Source organism: Rousettus aegyptiacus, unplaced genomic scaffold (assembly GCF_014176215.1).
Source record: "Rousettus aegyptiacus isolate mRouAeg1 unplaced genomic scaffold, mRouAeg1.p scaffold_m13_p_4, whole genome shotgun sequence".
NCBI classification, from domain to species: domain Eukaryota; kingdom Metazoa; phylum Chordata; class Mammalia; order Chiroptera; family Pteropodidae; genus Rousettus; species Rousettus aegyptiacus.
Genome location: NW_023416307.1, coordinates 25,701,390 through 25,709,446, shown reverse-complemented (window position 1 = coordinate 25,709,446; position 8,057 = coordinate 25,701,390). Strand labels below are relative to the sequence as shown.

Below are 8,057 nucleotides of genomic sequence, written 5' to 3'. Positions count from 1 at the left end.
TTTGCAATTAAGTTCTCATAGCTTGTGGCTCTTCTCTTAAAAGTGTCTTCTGAAAAGATAAAGTTTTTAATTTTGGTGTTCCCTAATTTATCATTTTTCTTTTATTGATCACTCTGTTAATGTGTCTAAGATATCTTTGCTTAAACCAAAGCCACAAAAATTATTACCCCATTTTTTTTGGAAGTTTTGTAGGTATAGGTGTCATATATAGTTACATGATACATTTAAAATTAATTTTTATTTTATAGTATAAGGTATGGATAATTCATTTATTTGCATATGAATATCCAATTGTTAAAACATTAATTGTTGAAAAACTATCTTTTCTCCACCAAATTGCCTTGGTAACTTTGTCAAGAATTCATTGCCCATATATGTGTGGGTCTGTTTCTCAACTCTCTGTTCTATTGCACTGATCTATTTTCCTAGAGTTTTCATTACAATAAGCCTTAAAATTTTATGGTGTTAATCTGCAAAATGTGTTTTTTTCAACACTGGTTATTCAACAATGGTTGTGTATTTCTTTATAAAGTTTAAAATCAGATTTTTTGATTCCTTCAAAAAATCTGCTGAGATTTTTATTGCAATTTCATATAAAAATCAAGTTGTACAAATTGATATGAATTATTATGGATTCTAAATTAGTGAAATCAATATTAATATATCGAGTCACATTAATATTACAGATAAATTTCTATTTCATCCTTTTTCATAAACCATAATCATATATTAGGAATAAATTTTTACGATTAATTGCAATATAGTAGTAAACTCTAGAGTTATGGTTAAGTGTGAAATTTTGTGCATCAATTATCAATAACATGTATACTAATTTTGACAAGTTTACCAGAGACTTGTTTTTCTATTTATTATATTATCATGATAGAAACTATGAGACAAAAGAATTTGAGATTTGAACTGTAATTTTAAAATTACATTAATGACATTAGATTTCTGAGACATATAAGAAGGGGGTTTAAAAGTGGTTGGGCATTATATTAACATAATAATATGAATAATTCAATATTTCATAATTTAACTTTGGAGAAATATCTAATGTCCTTAATGCTTAAGGAATCTTAAAATTGAAAGGATATTAAACATATGAAATGATGCAGCAATATAAAAGGAACAACCCACACACATAAAATAAATTAACTAAATGCTAACGTTCAATAAAATTATAAATTTGTGTTGAATTTTTTAATTGTATCTTTAATTTATATATTTATAATAAATCTTATAGAATATCATGTTCCCACTATATTCCTTTTAAAGATGTTTCACTCTGGTCTACAGCCACACCACCCTGAACAAGCCTGATCCTGTCTGATCTCGGAAGCTAAGCAGAGTTGGGCCTGGTTAGTACTTGGATAGAAGACCACCTAGGAAGACCAGGTGCTGTAGGCATAAAAAATAAAAAATAAAGGATTTTAAGCTGACAAGATCCTGGCAATCTGTGAAGTCAACCAAGGGTTACCTCACCAAATAAATAAGTAAGTAAGTAAATAAATAAATGAATAAATGTTCCACTCTGAGGATTTTACAATGATATAGTACTTAAAATGGTGACTCCTGACATTTTGACAGAGTTAGTATATGCACAATAAATATTAAATGATATCTATTGCATTTTGGAAATAAATATTATGACATTTCAATATTTAGAAAATTTATAACTGCTGGCCTCCTGAAATTAGTCAAATTTTCTGTGCCAAACCTGTCATTTTTGTACTCTCTCCCACACATTTAGAGGATACAGAAACTTTCTCCATTAATACCACTGAGAAAATAATATGATTTGAAACATTTATAGGTTAGCATATTTGACCCAAGCTTTCCCCTCCAAATGAAGTAGTCATTTACAATTAAATGTTGAATTATACAGGATAAGATTCTCCCCAAAGGAGAGAATGATAAATACTTAGTGATGAGGTGAGAAAGAATTTTTGTACAGAATAAGGTGTTATTCCATCACAAAACGTAGTCAGCTGCATTTATTTGTGTAGGAAGAGTTATTGTACTTCTGTACACATGATGTTTATTTAACTAAAAGGACTTATTTACAATATAGTAAGAAATAAAGAGAAATGTACCACCAAGTCTACATTCCCTTTAAGTCCTTTATTAAGGGATTAGAAATACTCCCCTGTTTTATTTGAAAGATTAACTTCAGTGAATACACCCAAATGATTCATTTTATGGCTCTTTATTTGTTGTATACACAGAATCCCTTTGGTAATCCAAAAAACATTTTCATGAGGTATCTGCTAAGTTTTACTTGGGCAGACATTGCAAAGCAACTCACTATTGTCTATTCAAAGCAATTTTAATTAGTCCAATGTTAGAGAGAGTGTAATTCCTTAATGAAACTACACAGGCTGCTTCATTTGCCTTTTAACAGTAAAAAGTATTATAGCAACCTCATTCTACATTTTTTTTTTTACTAAGGAAGCCTGCCAGCTGTAGTCCCAGTACAATTATTGCTTTCACAAAATGCTCTAAATCTGTCAACAAGAAAATACACAAACTACTGTATAATAAAGCTGTTAAGAAGGTGACCCAGTTGTTACACCACAACTGCCTCCTCTGGCAGAGATATCTAGTCAAACCTGCTGATTAACAGTGTCTCGGTAGCCAATATAATTAGAACTTTCCTTATTTCTATTACATAATGAGTGATTTTAATGGTTTAAAAACATTTGGTAATATTTTCATCCAAACTACAGAAGTTATAACTTAGGAATGGAGTTATAAGAGAAATATAAGCCACTTCAGATCTTTCAGACAATGAAAATCTCTGTATCTTCCTTTCAATTTAGCTATGAATCTGAAATTGCTCTAAAAAACATCTGTTTAAATACATAAGTAAATATATGTGTTAAAAAATAACAAAAGGTAAGGGAAACCATATTTATTAAGTGCCTATGATGTATCCAGTCTTTTAGTTATACAATTTAAATAGTATCTCAAATATATCTACAGAAGATAAAATTACCCTCTTTAAAGATGAAGAAATGTTAACTTCAATGGCTTACCACAAATTATGCAATTTTGACTGTCAAAACTGTACACTTTAAATGTATTAGAATTTGCTTTGTCAATTATTCCTCAATAAATCTGTGGAAAAAGGGATATGTTCAAGTGTCTAAAACCCAGCTTAAGGTATATTTTCCCATATATGAATCCTACTTCAGTTCAGTGTTATAAATTTAAAATTATAATAGTAAGAAGCTATATGTTTTAAGAAAATGTATACTTTTTATGCTATTTCGACTCACTTTATTTGCTATTCTATATCACATTATAACTCTGAACATATAAGATATAGGACAGTTCAAAATAGAATTATCTCTATGAAATATAAAATAACAGATCTTTAAGTTATAGACTATCTTGGTAAATTTAAATATGATATAATTCTGTACCACTTATGGCCCACTGCCATGCAGGGTAACCTAACCCCATCCCAATCCTCAACTGTATTCCGATAATGAAAAGACTGCAAAATAAATTTTTTGAAATCTCTTCCCATAGAGTTCTGCTTTACATTCTACTATTAAGAAGTACTTAGGTGAGATCTGGAAGACACTGATTGCAGACTAACCCCAGAAAACCACATCTGCCACAGACTCTTCATGTCTCGTTCTCATTCTCTAGATTTGGAAATGTAGACAGTTTGGGTTCATCAGTAGTCTCCTGTAGTTTTGTGATTTGGGGTGATATTCTTTATTGATTTGTTTATATAGGACTTGCAACAATTCTGTAAGCACAAATGAATTATGTACAGTGAAGTACTGGAGTGCTTTAAAAAATGTTTTCTTTCTTTATTTTTCTGAGTACTTGTTTTTAAACAATTGCCAGCATCCCACTGGATATGTGTTCATAAAATACTTTTTTTTGAAATTTACTTGCTCTCAATTTGATTTTTATCTTCAGTGTTCCATCTGAATTACGCTCGTGTGGTAAAATCATAACTCTATTAATTTTCAATGCTTATACAGGGTTATATCCTTATGTAAATATTGCTAGTTTTTTTAAAAATTTTCTTTCAGAAACTCAATTTTAACTCATGTTTATAAAGAAATAGTTTTATATTTCATTAGGCTTATTAAATTTTAATGACCCGAGTAATAATATTGATACGCTCTTACTATTGTTTGAAAAAAAAATTATTGATCAAATATAATTTTTTTTCAGATATAATAACAATTATTGACAGTTCTTTGAGGGGTTTTTAATAGCGCCTCCTTGGAAACTTTGTTTTTTTCAATCCCCCAAATATGTTAAAATCACAAACCAGAGTTAAAAGTTTTTTTTTTTTCAGTGTGTATAATTTCTACACAGAAAAGATATAGGCCTGTCAAACTATCCACAAAACTGTGATAATAATTAATTATAGGAACCATTTCTATTGAATATAAGTCTGATTCTCACAATAAATTTATATTTTACAGCTACAGAAATCTAATTATAAGCGATTCATATCCTTTGTGCACATTGTGGAATGTTTCTCAAGGTCATACTTAAGTGGAATTTATTAATTTGTTATTTAAAAGTTCAGTAGGTAGTTTGCCTAGTTTTTCCAAACATGAAACTTGAAAACAAGGCAATGTTTACATGAGCTAGGTAGATTCAAATATGCCTTAAATATGACAATAGCTACGTACTGTAGTTTCAAAACCAATATTGCTGATATTTCTAAGATTCTGCTACCGGTGGTACAAAGAAATGAATATCCACCAAAGTTTTTTGAAAAATCCAATTATATATAAGTTGCTGTAATGACATGCCCAATAAACAACTGACTAAAAGTCAACCATCTAAAATATTCTCAATTTCTCCTGACATTGTACATACAATTTCTAAATCCTACTGCTTCCATAAAGGTTGCCTTTTAAAAAGCGCACTTCTTTTTTCCTTGTCAAAACAAACTGCAAACATTTTACCTTAGAACAAGAAACATTTATCAGAGATTTTTAGCTCTCCAAAGCCTAACACAGTGCATTAACAAAGCAGCTGTTAGTTTCCAAAGATAATATTGAAACACTGATATCAGAATGTGCTGTCAAAGATGTCTTCTTCCTGTTCACCCTCATTGTGGCTTATGGACATCAGATCACTACAATGAAGGTCTTCTTGCCAAAGACACTGTAGTTCTCTTTTGGTGGTAGCTGACAACAGAGATATTTTTTTTTTTTTTTCATGCAGCATGTGGGTGTCTTTTAAAAATGATTTCCTGGCCACCTTCAATGACATTACCTTTATCCTTCACTCTAGATCTTACTCTGGGGGTTTAGTCCTGAGGCCTCCACATCCCAGTGGGCATCTTTAGACTTGGAATTTCTCATTTGTGAGATTTTTAAAAGGCAAATCAATGAAGCTTTATATTTGATTGAATGCAGTCAAAGCAAAGAAAAGAGAATTTAAGAATGGTGCCCAATTTTCTGGTTTGAGAAACTGTATGTATTTTGATATAATTTACTGAGACGGTTACTGGTAGATGATAATCAGAGGTAGGTATATCTGGGAGTAAAGGGAGGTGAGAAGAAAGCCCAGAATATACTAGTTCTCAGCTTCTGAAAACTCTGAGTTTATCATAATAATGTGATATCGAATTGGAAAACTGACATAAGGATTTAAAAGATAACAGCCCATGGCTATGTATTCAAATTCCATTATATCTGCCTTTGATGAAATACAACATTCTTCCAGATACCATAGGGTGAAGTGAAAAAATGCAGTTATATTTTCATCCTGAATATGCTTATAATCATTTTATGTTTACTTCAAGAGTGGACTCATATAACCACATATAGGAAATAGGGCATCAATTTTGGGTTGACTAAAGAGAAAATAATCCCAATCCTAATCCCACCAGCCTCCTAGCATAGAAGCTAAAATTGCCAGCTATCTGTCAACTCAGCCATCCTTGTAGCCAAACATAGACACTTGACTGAATTCTGGTGAAGAATTAGGGGACTTCTATAACAAATTTCACTTTCAGTCCTTAATAAATGGGACAAACAAGATAACAGGAACTGAAGAGCTCCCCCCCCCCCAATTTCTGCCATCCATGACCTTGACTTGAACATTAGAAAATGCAATAGTCACATTATGTGCATATGGGTAAAAATAGGAAAATGAAAAATCAACACAGTAAGGTGAGTGGATCAAAAGTTGTTACCATCATCAGCAGGAGCATCAAGTCAAATTCTCTATTATATCACTAAGTTCTGGACTCTGTAAATCTGACCCTCTTAAGAACCATAAATGCATTTAAAGCAATGCTAATTTGTTTCCCTGATATTTATAGCTGAAGAAATTCCTAATGTAAACAGAATTTAACTGTTAATGGAAATACCTTGTGATGAAATCAATTTTATATTACCATTGTATATATATTTTTTCTTTGTTTTTAAATTTTATTATTAGTTTCAAGTATACAGTACATTGGTTAGACATTTATATAGCTTATAAACAATCCCCGACTGCTCTTCCCTCTGGCTCTATACCTTGCAATTACATTAATGCTAACTGCATTCTCTGTGCCATGCTTCCCATCACCATGAGCATCTATCAACTTCTTTAACCCTTCACCCCTGTCTCCCAATCTCCTAAGCCCCCATTCCCTCGGGCCATCAAAAGGTTGTTCTCTATATTTGTGAGTCTGTTTCTGATTAGTTTGTTCTTTTTATTCCTTAGATTCCACATATAAGTGAAATCATATGGCATTTACCTTTCTCTGTCTGACATTTCACTCAGCATAACAGAGCACCACTGTATATATTTTAATTAAATAAAATTCTATCAATTTTAGATTATATTCAGCATTGCCAAAATATATTCCTTATAATACTATTTTCTAATCCTTTGATATAGCATATAATTTGATGTTATTTTAAAATATTTGTATGTTATGTTTATATGTTTAATGTGGTTATAAAATAATTGCTGTTGACAGTAATTATTATCAGATCTATGATTCATTTACATAATTATTGTACAACCCAAATAAAGTAAATAATGAATTTTTTGTTTAATAAATTAAAGCCTATCTAAGAATACATGAGAATATTGTGGTAGATGAAATTTTAAAAGATCTCAAAATTTATAACTTTGTATTTGTTTGATTTCTTATTTAAATGGAAATATTTTTCTAGCTTAAGATGGTTCAGTGAGTTTATCCACTGATAAATGATCCTTCTCTACCACAGGTAAAGGATAAAATCTATAAAGAAAATACCATGAATGTATAACTGTACTCAAATACAAGGTACCTATATATTTATTGATTTATCTAATTTATTTTTTTAACCAGAAATTGAGCTATGGTAAAGCTATGGACTTGTCCTCTTACAGAACTGGAACTTGCAGCAAGAGTAGGCTCTGTAGAGCTCTGCATGTGATCAACTACTGTTTAAACCTAAGGCTGGTCTCATCTCAATGGGCCACGCAGGGCTGGGACATCCCTCTCTACTCTCCCCTGAAAACTCTCCTGGCAAAAAATAAAACTCAGAAAAACCCTTGGCAAATTATTAAATCTCTACAGTCTTTAGAAAAGAAAGGATTGTGAAGGTTGAGGGCCATGCCAACCTCGTAACTCAGGAGCTGAGTTCACCAGCCAGTTGTTCCCATGACTGGATCTGCAACATCCCGAGCTTCACCACACCACCACAAAGCAACAACTTGTCATCACAGAGAGGAAAGAGAGAGAGGGAGAGAGAGAGAGAGAGGAGAGAGACACAGAGACTGAGACAGAGAGGAAGGGGGAGAAGGAGAGGCAGGAAGGGGCTCTTATGCAAAATGAGACTAAAGTCTCAAAACATATTAAGAATTTATAAGCTATGATATATATGCAGGGACATTTTTAAAACTACCTCTTGATAACGATTTGATTGAATAATCTTCTGAAGACTTTATAATATATATATTTAGGATATTTGAGATTCAAAATTATAAAACAAAACAGAAATATTAATTAGGAGAGCTTATGAAAAGATTTTGTCAAAACATTTAAAATTTTTTAGTTATTAAAATTTAAAATATCAGACATA

General features: G+C 31.2%; 1 pseudogene; it reads left to right on the top strand.

The window, feature by feature from the left end:
- The first annotated feature begins 1,291 nt into the window (after positions 1 to 1,291).
- On the top strand, positions 1,292 to 1,410 carry LOC118602323 (annotated as a pseudogene).
- The last annotated feature ends 6,647 nt before the right edge of the window (positions 1,411 to 8,057 follow it).